At 38.0% G+C, this 22457-nt stretch overlaps 1 long non-coding RNA gene across 1 annotated transcript in view; it reads left to right on the plus strand.

Moving 5' to 3' along the window:
- Positions 1-11839: 11839 nt before the first annotated feature.
- Positions 11840-22457, plus strand: part of LOC113620212 (uncharacterized) — a 16671-nt gene continuing 6053 nt past the window's right edge. The window contains exons 1-3 of the long non-coding RNA XR_003432692.1: positions 11840-11850; positions 12233-12235; positions 14208-14215. This is a non-coding gene — a long non-coding RNA (uncharacterized LOC113620212). The remainder of the gene's footprint in view (positions 11851-12232; positions 12236-14207; positions 14216-22457) is intronic.

Here is a 22457-nt window from a genome sequence, read left to right on the forward strand (position 1 = left end):
CCTGTGTCTCCTGATCTGTTTCTAAGTGAACAGTTCCATCTTACAATTCACCTTGTAGAATTACCTCCCAGCCACCTGGACCCCCTCCGTGATCAAGAGATAATTTCTTCTCATTCCATCCATCACTCATTCATTTGTCGCTTTCTGTTTTGAGAGACATAGTAGATAGATAATGACCCCCTGAGAGCCAGGGAATGCTCAGGGGAGAACACCAATACAACACCTACATGGGTGAATCAACCATGCTTTACATTCATTACAATTCAATGCAGAACAACAGATGATGATGCAGTGTAAGGAAATGCGGTGGAAGTAACAAAAATTACACAAACGCAGAAGCAGGAAAGTCACCCTCTCATAGACCCATACAAGGGACACGTGATAGAAATGCAAAGAGAGGTGAACAAACTAAAAATTTTTAAGGGAGATTTGATAAGATTTAATGACATGAACAATGAAAAAGAGGGTAGGGTAGAAACAAATCCAGCATTTGACTACCAGAGAAGTTGGAGAGTGTGTCTCTAAGAAGGATGGGCAGGAGAGTGTGTCTCTAAGAAGGATGGGCAGGGAGAGCTGTTTCAAGAAAATCATGACAAATTTGTTCATGGTCATAGTGCCTTCAAAAATCTACTCAAATTGCAGCCTACTTTGGAAATGTTGTCACATTCCAGGACTAACTGAAGGGAGAATATATGAGAACAGACATAAGGAGAGAAACAAGAAAAAAAAAAAAAAGAAAAAACAAGTTTTTCCAAACTCTATCTACAAGTGGTCAAAGATACAGTGAGTTCATATGTCTCTCCTGTTTCCTACCTCTACCATTTCTGTCAAGCATACAAAATAGACCAATTTGTCACTGTGTCTGCATAATATCAGGATAAGAGTGTACTGTTCTCTTCCTTTAGCAGAGGTCACTGGAAACAGTGTCTCCAAGATAGTCTGAAGGAAAACAAATGAGCAAGTCCCCAAATTGGAGGTGGGGTGCTCCACAGTGGCAGAGGAAATGCCGAGATGATGACTTTTGGAAAATTGCGTCGGCTTTATCCAACACAGGACTGTTTTAATCAATGCATCAAGGGACCTGCTTCAAGGACGGATGGATAATGCATGTTTTGGAGAGGCTGATAGGAAGATAGTGCGGATCCTCAAACGTCCTGAGCGGGCCATTAAGTAAGTGAGCAAACGTCCTTGACCATCTGCTTGGGGGTCTGGGGCTTGGAGTGTCAAAGGAAACTTCAAGGTTTCCCACTGGGCTCAGAGGAGCACTTGGGGAGGCAGACTCTAGCAGGACTCTGGAGAGAGAGAGCAGGCAATGTCTGCAAAGTCAAGTCCAATGAGGGCTTAACATCCCCTCTCCCTCCTCCCCCCACCATCCACTGGGAGTAACCGGAAGACAGATGATTGATAGGCAGTTGAACAGACACTTTGACAGATACACTGACCTTGGTATATTCTCATCTCCAAACTTGCAGCATTTTTCTTATGTTACTGACTCAAGTGCCGAGAATTTAGGGAGGCGCAAGGGGCTAGGGGCTTAAACTGATCACCAACCTCGTGAATTTAATGCAACGGGAAGAAGCTTTGGCGTTGAATTATCCAGGTTCGTATCCCAGTTTTGCTATGAATTACCCCTGTAACCAAATCACTTAACCTCTCTGCGTCTGGTTCTTCTCTTGCAGAGTGAGGATAAGTGTTCCTGTCTGATGCCCCTTGCAAACCTAAAATGTTATATACAAATATCAGTTGCTGTGAGAGTGATCCTTCCTTTATATTTGGTATTAGTTTCTTCTTACTGAAGGAGTTGCTCTGTGACCATAGAAATGTCACATCACCTCCCTGAGTCCTAGTTTTCTTCTATGTAAAATGAAGTAGCACTTTGATTAATGATATGAACAATAATAATAATATTTAAGGAGCTCTCACTATATGCCCAAACCATTCTAAACATCATACATGGGTTTACTAAAAAACTAGCTGATGCAATAAGTACAACGTTGTCCCCATTTTGAGGTTTTCCTCCCAGATCACACCACTGGCAGAGCTGAGATGTGATATCAGACGTTGCAACTTCAGGGCTGCCTCTCTACCTTCTCTAGGACCTTATCTAGTAACACATGGCATCACAATAATACGGGGCCCAGAAACAGGCTATTTGCTGGTCTGTTTCTTAGTTCTAGGGATATATCTTAACCTCCAAAGAACCCTTACGATTAGCTTGAGGAGAGAAGCCCTAATGCCACTGGCAGCTTCTCTTGATATTTGTACCTTCAAGGCTAGAAGGGGAATTCCTTCAACTGGAGGTAAAGAAAACGGCATTTTTAGAGAAACTTCTGAGGAGGGAGCCATAAAGCCACAGATTGCATCAAAGATAGAAGAGACAAAAGAGCCCAACCAGATCACTTCTCTCAATTTCAAGGTGGTGAAACTGAGACACAGAGAGGGGGCATCTGGCCTGAGCTCACACAGCAGGGCCCGAGCCCTGATGACTCCTAGCCAGTGCTCGCTCTTTCCACTATGTGCTCAGCATTGAGTCCCTGGTGAGATCTTTTATGCACATGGAACTTAAACACAATGATCAAAATACGAATATATTTTCATTTACAGATTAGAAAAATTGACTTGGAATAAGGTAGAGCCCCTCTATTGAAGCAAACACTTGGTAAATTGCTCAGTACAGGGTTGGGTATGCAGCAGGTATTTAATCAATGCTTTTTGAGTCCGACTGAACATCCTGGATAGCAGACGTATGACTCTTTTATTCATCACCTAATTGTCTCTTCCATCTCAGGTCCTTAGCTGAGACTGTGCTTTAAGGACGTAATTTCTTCACCCCATTATTTGTGAATCAGCAAATGGATCAAACTCTATCTGATGAGGAACTTGGAATCCAAAAGACTGTACTGAGCCCCTACTACCCTGCTGTTGAAAGGATGATTTAGCACAATTCCTGGCTCAGAGCAACCTTCTATAAACGTTAGCTAGCATTGCTGCTTGGAGAGTTCATAATGGCCTTTGAGGACAAATGATGACTAATGAAGAACCCCATTTTCTCCAGGAAGCCCCCAAATAATAGGGAGATTGTCACATTAATAGGTAATTATAACATATTACAATTATTAATGGCGAAATCACAGAGATCTGTAAAAGATATATAGATGCTAAAAGAGAGTAGTTAGGTAATTATTCAGTGCTGTTGAAGGCAAGCTTTAAGCAGACCTCATAGAGAGGAAATGCTGAATAGGGTTTTGATGGGTGAGTAGGAGCAAGGAAAACTACTCCAGTAAGAGCAAGCTGGATAGGGAAAACATGGGGCTTGGATTATTTGGAACATCCATGGAACTGAAAATAAGGCCATCAGTCATTGAACAGAAGTGTAAAAATGTGCTTGTGATGGACAGGTGTTGAGCAGAGATGAGGCTCCAAGTTAGGAAGGGCTGATTCCTAGAGGTTATTTTTCACCAAATTCAAGAACTTGGGTTGTACAATAGATCAAAACCAATAGGGAACCCTCACTGGGTTTTAAATGGTAAAGTAAAATGGTCAAATTGGTATTTTAGAAAAATAACTTTTTAGCAGCACAGATAATAGAAAGGAGAAGGAAGTATTAGGAGGCTATTGAAATAACATAGATATGATCCAGCAATCCCACTTCTGGGTATACATCCAAAGGAAGTAAAAGCAGGGTATCAAAGAGACAGCTGCACTCCCATGTTCATTGCAACATTATTCACAATATAGCCAAGATATGAAAACAACCTAAGTGTTCATCATCAGATGAATGGATAAACAGGATGTGGGATATTTTTTACAATGGAATATTATTCAGCCATGAGAAAGAAGGAAATCCTTCCATTTGTGACAACATGGATGGACCTTGAGGGCATTATGCTAAGTGAGATAAGTTAGAGAGGAAAGACAAATACTGCCTGGTATCACTTATATGTGGAATCTAAAGAGAAAAGTCAAACACATAGAAACAGTAGAAAATAGTAGAAAGTGGTTGCCAGGGGTTGGAGGTGGGGGAAATAGGGAGAAGCTGGTAAAAGTATACAAATTTGCAGTTACAAGCTGAATAAGGTCTGAGGTTCTGATGTATAACATGGTGACTGCACTTGATAACACTGTATTGTTTTTTTCGTTTTTTTTTGTGTGTGTGTGGTACGCGGGCCTCTCACTGTTGTGGCCTCTCCCGTTGCGGAGCACAGGCTCTGGATGCGCAGGCTCAGCGGCCATGGCTCATGGGCCCAGCCGCTCCACGGCATGTGGAATCTTCCCAGACCAGGGCACGAACCCATGTCCCCTGAGTCGGCAGGTAGACTCTCAACCACTGCGCCACCAGGGAAGCCTGATAACACTGTATTGTATAATTGAAATTTGCTAAGAGAGTGGAACTTAAATGTTTTCACAAAAAAAGAGATAAATATGTGAAGAGATGGATGTGTTAATTAACTAGATGGGGGGGGATCCTTTCACAACGTATAGATCTATCAAATCATCATGATGCACACTTTAAATATCTTACAATTTTATTTGTCAATTATACCTCAATAAAGCTGAAACTTCAAGGAATTGTCTTTAGAACAGACTTAGGAAAAGAAGTAATTTAGGTTTAACAGTTTATCTGTGCTCACTTGAATGTGTTGGATATTGTCTTGAACTTTTAACTATTGAAATCAAAAGATAATAAACAGAGAGATTGGTTCAAGATAGTGGAGTAGAAGGATGTGCACTCACTCCCTCTTGCGAGAGCACTGGAATCACAACTAACTGCTGAACAATCATCGACAGGAAGACACTGGAACTCACCAAAAAAGATACCCCACATCCAAAGACAAAGGAGAAGCAGCAATGAGATGGTAGGAGGGGCACAATCACAATAAAATAAAATCCCATAACCACTGGATGGGTGACTCACAAACTGGAGAACACTTATACCACAGAAGTCCACCCACCGGAGTGAAGGTTCTGCACCCCATGTCAAGCTTCCCAACCTGGGGCTCCAGAAACAGGAGGAGGAATTCTCAGAGAATCAGACGTTGAAGAAGAGTGGGATTTGATTGCAGGACTTTGACAGGAATGGGGGAAACAGAGACTCCACTCTTGGAGGGCACACATAAAGTAGTGTGCGCAGCAGGACCCGGGGGAAGGAGCAGTGACCCCATAGGAGACTGAACCAGACCTACCTGCTAGTGTTGGAGGGTCTCCTGCAGAGGCAGGGGATGGCTGTGGCTCACCGTGGGGACAAGGACACTGGCAGCAGAAGTTCTGGGAAGTATTCCTTGGCATGAGCCCTCCTGGAGTCTGCCATTAACCCTACAAAAGAGCCTGCAGCCTCCAGTGCTGGGTCACCTCAGGTCAAACAACCAGAAGGAAGGGAACTCAGCCCCACCCATCAGCAGACAAGTGGAATAAAGTTTTACTGAGCTCTGCCCACCAGAGCAACACTCAGCTCTACACACCACCAGTCCCTCCCCTCAGGAAGCTTGCACAAACCTTTTAGATAGCCTCATCCACGAGAGGGCAGACAGCAGAAGCAAGAAGAACTACAATCCTGCAGCCTGTGGAACAAAAACCACATTCACAGACAGACAGACAAAATGTAAAGGCAGAGGACTATGTACCAGATGAAGGAACAAGATAAAACCCTAGAAAAACAACTAAATTAAGTGGAGATAAGCAACCTTCCAGAAAAGGAATTCAGAATAATGATAGTGAAGATGATCCAGGACCTCGGAAAAAGAATGGAGGCAAAGATCGAGAAGATGCAAGAAATGTTTAACAAAGACCTAGAAGAATTAAAGAACAAACACCTAGAAGAATTAAAGAACAAACAAACAGAGATGAACACTACAATAACTGAAATGAAAAATACACTAGAAGGAATCAATAGCAGAATAACTGAGGGAGAAGAACGGATAAGTGACCTGGAAGACAGAATGGTGGGATTCACTGTTATGGAACAGAATAAAGAAAAAAGAATGAAAAGAAATGAAGACAGCCTAAGAGACCTCTGGGACAGCATGAAATGCATGAACATTAGCATTATAGTGGTCCCAGAAGGAGAGAAAGGACCTAGAAAATATTTGAAGAGATTATAGTCAAAAACTTCCCTAACATGGGAAAGGAAATAGCCACCCAAGTCCAGGAAGAGAAGAGAGTCCCAGGCAGGAGAAACCCAAGGAGAAACATGCGGAGACACATAGTATCAAAGTGACAAAAGTGAAAGACAAAGAAAAATTATTAAAAGCAACAATGGAAAAATGCCAAATAACATACAAGGGAACTCCCATATGGTTAAGAGCTGATTTCTCAGCAGAAACTCTACAAGCCAGAAGGGAGTGGCAGGATATGTTTAAAGTGATGAAAGGGAAGAGCCTATAACCAAGATTACTCTACCTGGCAAGGATCTCATTCAGATTCGCTGCAAAAATCAAAAGCTTTACAGAAAAACAAGAGCTAAGAGAATTCAGCACCACCAAACCAGCTCTACAACAAATGCTAAAGGAACTTCTCTAAGTGGAATACAAGAAAAGAAAAGGACCTACAAAAACAAACCCAAAATAATTAAGAAAATGGTAGTAGAAACATACATATCGATAATTACCTTAAATGTGAACAGATTAAATGCTCCAACCAAAAAACACAGGCTTGCTGAATGGATACAAAAACAAGACCCATATATATGCTGTCTACAATAGACTCACTTCAGACTGAGGGACACATACAGACTGAAAGTGAGGGGATGGAAAAAGATAATCCATGCAAATGGAAATCAAAAGAAAGCTGGAGTAGCAATACTCATATCAGATAAAATAGACTTTAAAAAAGGAATGTTACAAGAGACAAGGAAGGACACTACATAATGATCAAGGGATCAATCCAAGAAGAAGATATAACATTTATAAATATATATGCACCCAACATAGGAGCACCTCAATATATAAGGCAAATGCTAACAGCCATAAAAGGGGAAATCGACAGTAACACAATAATAGTGGGGGACTTTAACACCTCACTTACACCAATGGACAGATCATCCAGACAGAAAGTTAATAAGGAAACACAAGCTTTATATGACACAACAGACCAGATAGATTTAATTGATATTTATAGGACATTCCATCTGGAAAAAGCAGATTACACTTTCTTCTCAAGTGCACATGGAACGTTCTCCAGGATAGATCACATCTTGGGTCATAAATCAATCCTTGGTAAATTTAAGAAAACTGAAATCATATCAAGCATCTTTTCTGACCATAACGCTATGAGATTAGAAATCAATTATGGGAAAAAAACGTAAAAAGCACAAACACATGGAGGCCAAACAATACGTTACTAAATATCCAAGAGATCACTGAAGAAAGCAAAGAGGAAATCAAAAAATACCTAGAGAGAAATGACAATGAAAACACGACAATCCAAAACCTATGGGATGCAGCAAAAGCAGTTCTAAGAGGGAAGTTTATAGCAATATAATCCTACCTCAGAAACAAGAAAAATCTCAAATAAACAATCTAAACTTAAACCTAATGGAACTGGAGAAAAAGAACAAACAAAACCCAAAGTTAGTAGAAGGAAAGAAATCATAAAAATCAGAGCATAAACAAATGAAATAGTAACAAAGAAAACAATAGCAAAGATCAATTAAACTAAAAGCTGGTTCTTTGAAAAGATAAACAAAACTGATAAACCTTTAGCCAGACTCATCAAGAAAAACAGGGAAAGGACTCAAATCAATAAAATTAGAAACGAAAAAGGAGAAGTTACAACGGACACTGAAGAAATACAAAGCATCATAAGAGACTACTACAAGCAACTCTATGCCAATAAAATGGACAACCTGGAAGAAATGGACAAATTCTTAGAAAGGTATAGTCTTCCAAGACTGAACCAGGAAGAAATAGAAAATATGAACAGACCAATCAAAAGTAATGAAATTGACACTGTGATTAAAAATCTTCCAACAAAGTCCAGGACCAGATGGCTTCACAGGTGAATTCTATCAAACATTTAGAGAAGAGCTAACACCCATCCTTCTCAAACTCTTCCAAAAACTTGCAGAGGAAGGAACACTCCGAAACTCATTCTATGAGGCCACCATCACCCCAATACCAAAACCAGACAAAGATACTATAAAAAAAGACAATTACAGACCACTATCACTCATGAATATAGATGCAAAAATCCTCAACAAAATACTAGCCAACAGAATCCAACACTACATTAAAAGGATCATACACCATGGCCAAGTGGGATTTACCCTAGGAATGCAAGGTTTCTTCAATATATGCAAATCAAACAATGTGATACACCATTTAACAAACTGAAGAATAAAACCCATATGATCATCTCCATAGATGTAGAAAAAGCTTTTGACAAAATTCAACACCCATTTATGATAAAAACTCTCCAGAAAATGGGCATAGAGGGAACCTACCTCAACATACTAAAGGCCATATACAACAAACCCACAGCAAACATCATTCTCAATGGTGAAAAACTGAAAGCATTTCCTCTAAGATCAGGAACAAGACAAGGATGTCCACTCTTGCCACTCTTATTCAATGTAGTTTTGGAAGTCCTAGCCATGGCAACCAGAGATGAAAAAGAAATAAAAGGAATAAAAATTGTAAAAGAAGAAGTAAAACTGTCACTGTGTGTAGATGACATGATACTATACATAGAAAATCCTAAGGATGCCACCAGAAAACTACTAGAGCTCATCAATGAATTTGGTAAAGTTGCAGGATAGAAAAGTAATGCACAGAAATCTCTTGCATTCCTATACACTAACAACGAAAGATCAGAAAGAGAAATTAAGGGAAAAATCCCATTCACCATTGCAACATAAAGAATAAAATATCTAGGAATAAACCTACCTAAGGAGGTAAAACACCTGTACTCAGAAAACTATAAGGCACTGATGAAATAAAAGGACAGCTACATGTAAAAGAATGAAATTAGAACACTCCCTAACACCATACACAAAAATAAACTCAAAATGGATTAAAGACCTACATGTAAGACCAGACACTATAAAACTCTTAGAGGAAATCATATGAAGAACAGTCTTTCACATAAATCACAGCAACATCTTTTTTGACCCACCTACTAGAGTAATGGAAATAAAAACAAAAATAAACAAATGGGACCTAATGAAACTTAAAAGCTTTTGCACAGCAAAGGAAACGATAAACAAGATGAAAAGACAACCCTCAGACTGGGAGAAAATATTTGCAAATGAATCAATGGACAAAGGATTAATCTCCAAAGTATATAAACAGCTCATGCAGCTCAATATTAAAGAAACAAACAACCCAATCAAGAAATGGTCAGAAGACCTAAATAGACATTTCTCCAAAGAAGACATACAGATGGCCAGGAAGCACATGAAAAGCTGCTCAACACCACTAATTATTAGAGAAATGCAAATCAAAACTACAGTGAGGTATCACCTCACACCAGTTAGAATGGGCATCATCAGAAAATCTACAAACAACAAATGCTGGAGAGGGTGTGCAGAGAAGGGAACCCTCTTGCACTGCTGGTGGGAATGTAAATTGATACAGCCACTATGGAGAACAGTGTGGATGTTCCTTAAAAAACTAAAAACAGAACTACCATATGACCCAGCAATCCCACTATGGGGCATATACCCAGAGAAAACCATAATTCAAAAAACACATGCACCCCAGTGTTCATTGCAGCACTATTTACAATAGCCAGGTCATGGAAGCAACCTAAGTGTCCATCGACAGATGAATGGATAAAGAAGATGTGGCACATATATACAATGGAATATTACTCAGCCATAAAAAGAAATGAAATTGGGTCATTTGCAGAGATGTGGATGGACCTAGAGACTGTCATACAGAGTGAAGTAAGTCAGAAAGAGAAAATCAAGTACCATATATTAACACATGTATGTGGAATCTAGAAAAATGGTACAGATGAACTGATTTGCAAGGCAGAAATAGAGACACAGATGTAGAGAACAAACGTAGGGACACCAAGGGGGGAAAGCGAAGGGGGTGGGGGTGGGATGAATTGGGAGATTGAGATTGACATATATACACTAATATGTATAAAATAGATAACTAATAAGAACCTGCTGTATAGATAAATACATTTTTTTAAAAAAAGATAATAAACAATAGAGAGATTCAAAATTAAAAGAAAAAAAAAGAAATAGCACAGACAAGAGATAATAGAGACCTGAATAAATTGGTAGAAGATGGGAGAAACAGACAGCAATTTAAGAAACAAACTGACAGGACTTGGTGAGAGTTTGGTGTAGAAGCTGAGGGGGTGTGAGTGGGTGCTGCCCCCCATGGTGCGATGACTCCTGTATCCTAGCCCGCTTCTCAGCCCTCTATTTCTTCCAGTGCAGGTATTTAAGTGTTTCTCCTTTGCGGGGGCTAAAAAGCTGTCAAAGCACATTGTTCTCTTTCCAGAGTCAGCTGTGAATGGGGATCCTGGCAAAAATCTTCCTCCTGCACCTCTCAACCCTGTTGTGATTATCACTTGAGCTATTTGTCTTTGCAAAGTGAACATGACCATCTGTTACTATAACCCAACTATGAAAAAGAGATGCTTTTATTTTTCCCCGTGTCATTATGTACAGTCTGGGTGACACCTCAAGGAAGAAAACAGGCAGAAAGCAACAACAAACGGCATCGGTGATGAAAAGGGAGAGGCTCGGCTTCCATTCCTCACACATTTTTGCAACTAGCCACATAAAAGGGCCCGCAAGATGTGTGGTAATATCAGTGCAGGCACTCATCCTGTTGTCTACACACATGGTGTCCCTCACAGACCCCCTTTCTTAGAGTGAGTTTTTTTTCTTTCCTTTTTTTTTTTTTTTTTTTGGCAGTACGCGGGCCTTTCACTCTTGTGGCCTCTCCCACTGCAGAGCACAGGCTCTGGATGCACAGGCCCAGTGGCCATGGCTCACGGGCCCAGCCGCCCCGCGGCATGTGGGATCCTCCCGGACCGGGACACGAACCAACGTCCCCTGCATCGGCAGGCGGACTCTCAACCAGTGTGCCACCAGGGAAGCCCTCTTTCCTTTTTTTAAAAAATCCCTCACCTAGCAAAAAATATACATTTGTAAAAGCATGCTCCAAGGACAATAACTTTTCTGACTTTCTTTAACACATTGTACCTAAGCAGGGATTATTTAACCTGTCAACTAAACCTCTCTATAGTACAAACGCAACCTACTTTTCCCTCAAAAACTTCCACTTCCTTTCCTCAGGTATGGAACGCTCGTACCAAATGCAATTACCTATAATTCTCAGGACAGGCTGTGCTTTTTTCCGTATCTGCTCTTAGCCCAGAATATCCTTTCCCTACGTCCCCACCTGACTCTCAGCAGCAGCCTCACCGACCTCGTTTCCATTCTATAAGGACACCAGTCTCCCTCCCTCTTCAGAACCTTTCCTCTACCCCTCCCACACCTCCCCTTAACCCAGTTATAATGCAGATATCCGCCCAAGGGTCACTGCATCCAAGAAGCAGGCCTTTTCTGGACATCCTTCACTGCCCTCACTGAATTATATCAAGTCACACTGTACTTTCTTATTGCATAATAGCTACAGTAAGTTGTAATGATACATTCATGCGATTATCATCGGGTTAATGTCTACCTCCTCCCTAGACAATAACCCCCCTAATGCTCACCATTGTCTCCTCAATGACTAGCACAGTGCCTGGTCCACAGTAGGATCCCAAGAATTACACACTGAATAGACAGAGTACTAGAGGAATAAAAGGATTAACGAATGAACGTGAAAATCTTATTCATTCCTCGAGGAACATCTCTAAAGCCACCTCCCCTATAAAGTCTTTGTCTTCTGCTTCCTTTAACCCACAACTTTAAAACAAAAGTGCTGAAAGTGATTTCTCAGTCTTTTGACTATTGAGAACATAGTTTCTGTATCTCCCTTGTGAAAGTTTTGGAGGCTGGCTTCCATCGCAATAAGGGTGCAATTTTTTGAATTCTTGATTAATGGCAGAAAAGAAAGGAAATGCTTCTCTAAAAAAACTGGGCTTCCTTTTTATATTCAGGGGTTAGACAAAGCTTTGGCTTCTGAAAGCTTTTCTGTCCTTATGCATTAAATAGAGATCTCTAAGGCATCTCTGAGGTATGCTCAGACTCTGTGTACACATTTAAGTGCTTCAATTTAAAGATAAGGGATCTGTGATCCCTAGAAAGGAAATAAGTCATCAGAAAGTTAATGGTAGAGTTTGGTTAAGAACCCAGGTCTCGGGCTTCCCTGGTGGTGCAGTGGTTGAGAGTCTGCCTGTCAATGCAGGGGACACGGGTTCATGCCCCGGTTCGGGAAGATCCCACTTGCAGCGGAGCGGCTGGGCCCATAAGCCATGGCCGCTGAGCCTGTGCTCTGCAACGGGAGAGGCCACAGCAGTGAGAGGCCTGCGAACCGCAAAAAAAAAAAAAAAAAAGAACCCAGGTCTCCTGACTGCCAGCTTAATCCTTCCTTCGATATTCTATGTTTATCGTCATAGAATATTGACGTCAAAATGAATAGATATAGCTGAGAGAAAAGAGAAAGCTTATTTATTTTCCTCAGTTGGGACACATTCCTAAAGTGCGACAGACCTAGACATTATTTATCCTGGATGGTGCATTCCAAGTTTAATAAACCAAATCTTCTTGCCAAAAACTGGCAGGGTGATTCTCTACAAAGTTGCAAAGAATCACTAAATTAGCAACATCCATCACACACTGACATGTTCCTGGGATGACACAACACCAAGAACAAGAAGCCCTGAATTTAGGTGTCATTAATAACCAAAAATGATTTTACGAAGCAGAATATTAATGGAAAGACTTTCACAATTTTAGAGCTTAAATTGCTTTGGAATAAGTACATAATTTACTTGAATACATGTGTGTGGAAGAGGTGGTAATTGAAGCTGTCTTCCGTTTAATCCATTTTAGCAAGACAGCATGGTTTGTTGGGAAGAAGAAATTTCTGCTCTACCACAAACTTGCTATGTAACCTTGGGCAAGTCCACTTTCCTCTTAGCTTCACCATTGGTGAAAATGAAATTCTTAGATCGGTTTAATCAGTAGTTTCTTCAGAGATAACGCAGAGTCTTTGCAGTTCGTTTAAGTACACAATCAGAAAAGACCTACAAGGTGTACTAGGTGTTTTAAACACAAAGGTGAGCAAAGCAGGATTCTTGACTTCAAGGTGGTCAGAGCCTAAAGAGCAGGGTTGATACATAAATAGCCAACTTAAGTGAGTGTAATAGAAAACTAAGGAAAACCCAAATAAGCCACATTAGAAAAGAAAAAGAACTTACGACTATGGACAGAGAGGAGTCATTTATTTTTTACTTTATTTATTTTAATTAATTGATTTTTTACTGATGTATAGTTGGTTTACAATATATTAGTTTCAGGTGTACAACATAGTGATTTATATTTTACAGATTATAATCCATTTAAATTTATTATAAAATAGGTGAAATTCCCTCTGCTGTACAGTATATCCTTGCAGCTTATCTATTTTATACATAGTATCAATAGTTTGTACCTCTTAATCCCATACCCATATTTTGCCCCTCTCCTCTTCCTTCTTCCCACTGGTAACCAATTGTTTGCTCTCTGTATCTGTGAGTCTGTTTCTATTTCGTTATATGCATTCATTTGTTTTATTTTTCAGATTCCACATAAAAGTGAAAACATGCACTATTTTTCTTTCTCTGTCTGACTTATTTCACTAAGAATAATAACCTCCAGTTCCATCCATATTGTTGCAAATGGCAAAATTTCATTCTTTTTTTATGGTTAAGTAATGTGTGTGTGTGTGTATGTATGTGTGTGTGTGTGTGTGTATATATATATATATATATATATATACATATATATAATGTCTTCTTCATTCATCTGTCCTTGGGCACTTGGGTTGCTTCCATATCTTGGCAATTGTAAATAATGCTGCCATGAACATTGGGGTGCATGTATCTTTTCAAATTAGTGATTTTGTTTTCTTTGGAAATATACCCAAGGGTGGAATTGCTGGTTCATATGGTAGTTCTATTTTTAGTTTTCTGAGGAACCTCCATACTGCTTCCCATAGTGGCTGCACCCATTTACATTCATTCACCCATTTACATTCATTCTACAGTGCATGAGAGTTTCATTTCCTGAGAGGAGTCTTTTAAACAGATGAAAGAATATGATGTACACTTTTGCCAATAAACTTTAAAATATGTAGAAAATTACTTTCTAAATAAATATAAATTATCAAGATCGATATAAGCATATGTTGAAAGTCTAAAATACACAGTGATCATGAATGTGACGTGAAAATCACCCAAGTATTATATAATAAACAGAAACAATACAGAGCCCAGAGTGTTTAATGGAAAGATTTTTTTAAATAGAAAAAAGGAATGTATTTTTAAAAGTAACTGTAAGCTCACAAACTCTGTTGAGGAGGAGAGAGTAAAACCTGGAGGCTATGAAGTGAGGTACAACCTCCAAACACAAAAGGGAACCCTCTTGCACTGCTGGTGGGAATGTACATTGATACAGCCACTGTGGAGAACAGTATGGAGGTTCCTTAAAAAACGAAAAATAGAACTACCATATGATCCAGCAATCCAACTACTGGGCATATACCCTGAGAAAATCATAATTCAAAAAGACACATGTACCCCAATATTCATTGCAGCACTATTTACAATAGCCAGGACATAGAGAGATTTTTAAATCTTAAACACAGCTTCTAAGAAAATTTAATAGTTCTTAAGCACATAAAAAGAAGTATGCTTTTTAATTTATTTGTCTAATTTGTAATGAACACTATATTCCAAAATGTGACAAATATAGCATGTAATTTTACCTACACATAAATGGAAACTAGCATGAGGAAAATACTATTAAATCAGGACCATGACTTCTGGTAATGGCCACATGATGAGAACAGGTGATTTCTTACACAGATAACAATGATAAAAACTGGATAAAATTATTTAAAAAACATTTGAAGACACTGCAAAATAACGAACAGCAGGCAGGTCAAAACTGGAGAAGAGATTATATTTCAAAGACTGCTACTGCACCAAAAAGAACTGTGATGTTGGGACTTTCTTACCTAAGAGAGCTGCCCACCCAACACAGATCTCTGATGGCAGAGAAGTAGAAGCCTCTCAAGGTATTAGAGGGCAGGCATGAGAGCTACTAAAAGAACCAGAAGATTAAGAAAGAAAGCTTAATCCATGGGAATCACAGAGAGTGACCCTCAAATAAAATCTAAGTATAAAGTCTGCACCAAACTTTGGCTGACCACTAAATTATGTAGATATGGGAGATATCCAGAGCACACGTCTCAAAAAGCAACAGCTTGAAGCCAAAACACTGAACAAAGATATATCAGCTGCTGCACACCACAGCGAGAGGGAGTTCAGTGTGAGTACAGCCAAGTTAACCGCCTATTAGAACTGACACAACAGAGTCCAGAAGCCTATATAACATATTATCTGCAATGTTCAGTTTTTAACCCCAAATTACCAAACATACAAAGAACAAGAAAGTATGACCCTTAGGCAAGAAAACAAACTAGGAAAACCCAGTCAATAGAAACTGAGTATGTCTAGCTATTGGATTTAGTAGGCAAAGATATCAAAGCAGCTAACACAAATGTTTCCAAAGATTTAAAGGAAAATAAATTTGAAAAATTAAAAGATGGTATTCATGAGTGAACAGAAATGAAATGTTAACAGAGAAACAGAAGCTTTGAAAAGGAATTTTTAAAATTCTAGATTTGAAAAGCGTAACAACTGAGATGAAAAAAAATTACTAGATGGGTTCAACAATAGATTTGAGATGGCAGAAGAAATAATTGGTGAATTTGAAGAAAGATTTCTAGAAATTTTCTACTCAAATAACAGAAAGGAGAGATGTTGAAAAAATACATAAAGGGCCACAGAGACCCATGGTCCAGGTCAAGTAGTCCAACAATTGGACTCCCAGAATGAGAAGATAGAATGGAGCAAAAAATATTTAAAGATATAATTGTCAAATTTCCCCTAAATTTGTTGATTTACAGATTCAAGAAGCTCAACAACCCCCCAAGGAGGATATGGATGAAAACCAAAAAAATCTCAATAAAACTGTACAAAATTTAAAAAACAAAAACAAACAAAAAAAACACATAAGTTTGTAAACCTGCTGAGAGCCAAAAATAATACAAACAAATTAAAAGCATCAACATAAAAACAACACACTACAAGGAGGAGCACAATAATATAATTAACATCTGAATGAAAGCCAGATATTGGATTTAGATATTTAAAGTACTGAAAGAATTAAAAAAGAAAAAACTAAAGGTGTCATAAAGACATTTTCAGAGAAACAAAACTGACAGAATCCATTGCTACTAGACACAATTTAAAGAAATGCTAAAGGAAATCTTTTAGGCTGAAAAGAAGTAAAATCAGATAGTGACTTGTATATACAGGAAGGGATAAAGAACACTGTAAATCATATACACAGTCATCCGGTCCCTTGGTATCAGCAAGGTATTTGTTCCAGGAACCCCCATATATACCAAAATCTGCAGATACTCAAGTCCTACAGTTGGCCCTCTGTATCTGTTGTTCTACAGACACAGATTCAACCAACCCTGGATTCAGACATGGACCGTATAGTACTGTACATATTTATTTTAAAATATTTTAATAAAAATTCCACATACAGGGCTTCCCTGGTGGCGCAGTGGTTGAGAGTCCGCCTGCCAATGCAGGGGACACGGGTTCGTGACCCGATCCGGGAAGATCCCACATGCCGCGGAGCGACTGGGCCCCATGAGCCATGGCCCCTGAGGCTGCGCGTCCGGAGCCTGTGCTCCGCAACAGGAGAGGCCACAACAGCAAGAGGCCCGCATACCACACACACACACAAAAAAAAATTCCACATACAAATTGACCCACTCAGTTCAAACCCATGTTGTTAAAGGGTCAACTATATGTATATAATTTTTCTTAAGTCAGTTTAAGTCATCCAAGAATGAGACACTTAGTTGGGTTTAAATGTGATAGATTACTTTAAGGAAATGTATGTGAAGAATTATTGGGGAGAGAATGTGAGCAGGCAGAGAGCATTCAGACTAAAGTGCAGGTCCAACGTTGGTGAACAGAGAGAACAAAAGATGGATTGGGTAGGAAAGTCTTCAGCCCACAGGACATTTCTAAGAAAATCTCAGCCAGAGGGCCTGTCAGATAATTCCACATTGAGCAGGAATGTAGTACCTCCAGCTTGCTCAGTCATTGGCTATGAGCAGCCTGGGGGAAGCATGACCTCATTGTTTATGGGAACAGCACCTGGAAGTGTCAGTTAACTACGCTACCCTCAGCATGTACGCTAAAGGAGATCCAGTCAGTGCATCTCCACAGTCATCGTGCTTGATTCCTTTAAAGATATATGGCTATTTAAAGCAAAAATTATGCAACAAATGTTGTTGTGTATAACATATCTGTGTAATATACAGATATAGATGTAGATATAGGTATAGACAGATATACTTATGTAGATATCTATGGATACGTAGTACCTATCTATATCTATAGTACCTATCTCTATCTATGTATCAAGTGATCTATTTATCTATCTATGTATAAGATAATATATATGGCAAAATATTACAAAGGATGGAAGTGGAGTAATTGGAAATTTACTGCAGCCAGAATCATCTATTTTTGTTTTAACTAGAAGAAATTCAGGATTGATTTTAAATAGAAGGTAATAATTTAAATATGCATATTGTAATTCCCAGATCAAACAAAAATAACAATGCAAGAAAATGTAGCCAAAAATTCAGTTGTGGAATTCAAATGACATACTAAAAAATATTTGCTTAACACAAAAGGAATAAAACAATACAAATAATAAATAAATAATAAAACAAAAAAAAAGGGAAATTGGAAAACAATTGATTGTTAGATCTAAATCTAACTATTTAATAATTATCTTAAATGTAAATGAATTAAATACTCCAATCAAAAGGCAGAGATTCTGAAACTCAATAAAAAGTGAGATTCAACTATACGCTGCCTACAGGAGACATACTTTAAATGCAAAGAAACAAATAGGTGGAAATTAAGTTTCTGGAAACAGGAATCATGCATATAGTAAGTATAAGAAACCTACAGTGGTTGTATTAATATCAGACAAAACAGACATTAAAACAAGTGTATTTCTAGAGAAAAGAGGGAAATTTCATAATAATAAAAGGGTGACTATAATAGGAAAATATAAAATCATCATTTACATATGTTTAACAACAAAGCAAAGCACAAAACTTACAAAGCAAAAACTGACAGAATTGAAAGGAGAAATAGACAAAAAATATACTTGAGATACCAATACCTGTTTCTCATTAACTGACAGAACAATCAGAAAGAAATTTGCCCAGGATATAGAAAAATTGAAAATTACTAATCAGTTGAACTTACTTGATGTTTCTATTCAGTCCCAAAACAAGAGATTACAATCTATTCAAGCACACATGGAACATTCACCAAGATAGATCATTTTCTAGACCATAAAAGGTCTCAATAAGTTTAAAATAAATCAATTTATACAAAGCATGTTTTTTGATCATAATAAAACTTGAGATCAATAACAGAGAAAAATCTGAAAGCTCTCCAAGCACTTGAAATTTAAATAACACAATTCTAAAAAACAATGGATGACAGAGGAAATTACACAGAAAATTTGAAAATATTTTGAATTCAAATATACATGAAAATATCAAAAGTTGTGAAGAGATGACATATGAGATATCAGTGCTTATATGGGAAATCTATAGTTTTAAATTATTTATTAGATCAGAGAAAAAGGTCTAAAAATATTTTCTAATCTTCTGCGTTAGGAAACTAGAGGAAGAGAGGCAAAGTAAATCCAAGGAAAGTAAAAATACAGAATAATAAAGAGTGGTAATATTTTTTAAATGAACAAAATATAGGAAATCACTGAAATCAAAAGTTGGTTTTTTGGAAAGACTACTAAAAGTGACAAACTTCTATCTTGACTGATCAAGAAAAAAAGAGAGAACGTTCTAACTACCAATATCAGGAATGAAAGAAGGGCATCATTTAGATGCTACCAAAAAAAATAAGTGAATAATATGAACTACTTAAAGCCAATAAATTTGATGATATAAATGAAATGGGCAAATGTCTTGAAAGATAAATCACATACAAAAAGGACAATTCTCAGGCCATGATGTAGTAGCTTGTATAAGACCAGTCTCCCACTGGGAACAAAGAGAAAAAAAAAAAAGACAAAAAAGTTTTCAATAATTGTTTAAAAGACATAACTATTGAGAGAAATGTGTCTTGAGATTCCAGGAATCCAGAGTGAAGAGAATCATAGAAAGTTTAGGTACCATACAGCATCTACCCACATTATTCCTCAGGGCATTTGCCTATTATTATTACTGGAAGAAGGAGGCAGATGGCCATTGCTAAGTGGTAAAGAAAACAGTAGAATTTTTGGTGAACTCACAAATCTGAGGAGAAAAAAATATTTTATGACTGTCAAGGTAACCAAGACCTAGGAAGCCAAGATTCTCATAAAAAGGAGAGTTCACATAAGTGAGCACTATTGTTGGTTTTTCTTGAAATATGTGCTGAATTCTTGAACTGTAGAGGTCAGGAGAATAGCCAGCAAGGCGGCAGCCTTTTTAAGTGTAGAACAGAGTGTTCCAAGTCTCTCAGAGCTGACCAGACAAAAATTGGTGATCAGAAACCACAACAGGGAGGGGACCTAATAAACACCCAGGATCTCAGCTGGGAATCCTTGGAAGAGCTGTAGTCAAGGAGTGTGCAAACCAGGGAGATGAAACTTTATAAGAACTGCAACTCTACTTTATATCAGCCCAGTTTCTGGTCATATTAAAGTGCTTTACCACTAGTCTACGTTCTACCAAAGGATATGGTGAAAGTCTGAAAGAAAAGGACATGGTAGCATTCAACTAAAAGTTGCCTGCTGTGCTAAGAGAGGGAAGCGAAAGGAAACATACAAAAGGAAGAAACCTATTACTGACTCATATTTAGAGGTATCAGAAATAGAATTAAAAAGAGCTACTTTTTGGGCTTCCCTGGTGGGGCAGTGGTTGAGAGTCCGCCTGCCGATGCAGGGGACACGGGTTCGTGCCCCGGTCCAGGAAGATCCCACATGCCGTGGAGCGGCTGGGCCTGTGAGCCATGGCCACTGAGCCTGCGTGTCCAGAGCCTGTGCTCTGCAACAGGAGAGGCCACAACAGTGAGAGGCCCGCGTACCGCAAAAAAAAAAAAAAAGAAAAGAAAAGAGCTACTTTTTGAGAAGTCTTTTGGTTTTATTCAGATATAAAAGTTTAGTAAACTAGATACTTAAGGTTTCTGTACTACTGAGAGAAGTTGAATGAAACCTAAATAAATAGAGACATATACCATATTCACGAACAATAGGATTCATTATTCTTCTCATATTGATCTACAGGTTCATTGCAATCCCAATCAAAATCCCAGCAGTCATTTTTAAATAGAAATTGGCAAATTAATTCTAAATGTATGTGGCAATCCGAAAGACCTAGAGTAGTTACAACAATTTTGAAAGCAAAGAAAAAGTTACAAACGTATCCTTTACCTGATTTCAAGCCTTACTATGTAGCTTCAAATAATTAAGGCAGTGTGCTATTAGCAAAAGAATAGATTTATAGATCAGACAATAGGAGAAAGGGTTAAGAAACAGACCCACACTTACATATGTTCAATTGAATTTAGAGAAAGTTTTCAAAGTAATTTACTGGAGACAGTATTTTCAATAAATGATGCTCTGAACAACTGTGTATCTCTAGGAAACATAAACCTTGACCATAATGGTCACAAAATTATGTAATTGAAATGGATCATATATACCTAAACACAAAAGCTAAAAAATAAAAGTTTGAGAAAAAACATTTAAAAGATTACGATTGTGGAGTAAGTATTTACCATAATGGGAAAAGTGGATTAATCATATGTTCTTCTTTTCAGAAAAAAGGGTTGAAAAATAGGAAGCACAGGAAAAATGCACACACACACATACACACACACACACATATATATGTATTCTGAGAAAGGACGAATGTCAAGAATATATAAAATACTCTTTATTTCAATAATAAGACAAATAAAGAATTTAAAAACAAAGTAAAAAATGGACATTTCATAATAGAAGATATACAAATAGCCAAAAAGCACATGAAAAGACAATAACATAAATGTATGTGTTTCTTTAAGACTCAAAACAAGTAAAACTAATTTATGGTGTAGAAGTCAGGATAGTGTTTAACTGGGGAATAGTAATGAGTGGAAGAGGGAAAATTTCTTGGTCTGTGTATAGGTTACACACAGGCTCACTTATGGTTTATGTACATATGTGTAGTACACCATAATCAAAAGTTTATTAAAAAATGCAAAGGCTGGTTTTATAAAGTTAATAAAGTTATTTTAAAGTTTATCTCCAAGAGTAAACCATCTGAGAATAGACACAAAAGATATTTTGAAGATTAATAAAGAGAAATTATTTGTACAGATTTGAGTTTGTAGGTTTGGTGTTAGGCCAACTTGAGTTTTAATCTCAGTTCTGCTAGACAGTAAATAACACATGTCTCAGTTTTCTTAACTGAAAAATATATAATAATTGTACCTATTTCATAAAGTTGTTTGAAAGAATAAATCAGATATATTTTCTGAAGCATTTTATGTTGAAATATTATGTTGGTCATGATCAGTAAGTGGTGTCTATCACAATAATAATAGTTTTTTGTTTAATTGTATTCTTTTTTTAATCATCTTTATTGGAGTATAATTGCTTTACAATGGTGTGTTAGTTTCTGCTTTATAACAAAGTGAATCAGCTATACATATACATATATCTCCATATCTCCTGTCTCTTGCATCTCCCTCCCACCCTCCCTATCCCACCCCTCTAGGTGGTCACAAAGCACCAAGCTGATCTCCCTGTGCTATGTGGCTGCTTCCCACTAGCTAGCTATTTTACAATTGGTAGTATATATAAGTCCATGCCACTCTTTCACTTCATCCCAGCTTACCCTTCCTCCTCCCCGTGTCCTCAAGTCCATTCTCTACGCCTGTGTCTTTATTCCTGCCCTGCCCCTAGGTTCTTCAGAACCATTTTTTTTTTTTTAGATTCCATATATATGTGTTAGCATATAGTATATTTTTTTCTCTTTCTGACTTACTTCACTTTGTATGACAGACTCTAGGTCCATCCACCTCACTACAAATAACTCAATTTCGGTTTTTTTTTTGGCTGAGTAATATTCCATTCCAATTGGAATGTAAATATTCCAATTTACATTCCTACCAACAGCACAAGAGGGTTCCCTTTTCTCCACACCCTCTCCAGCAATTTTTCTTTTTTTTTTTTTTTT

This window comes from Aethalodelphis obliquidens, unplaced genomic scaffold, assembly GCF_003676395.1.
Source record: "Aethalodelphis obliquidens isolate GAN/ISIS:26980383/991018 unplaced genomic scaffold, ASM367639v1 scaffold7, whole genome shotgun sequence".
Classification (NCBI taxonomy): Eukaryota; Metazoa; Chordata; class Mammalia; order Artiodactyla; family Delphinidae; genus Aethalodelphis; species Aethalodelphis obliquidens.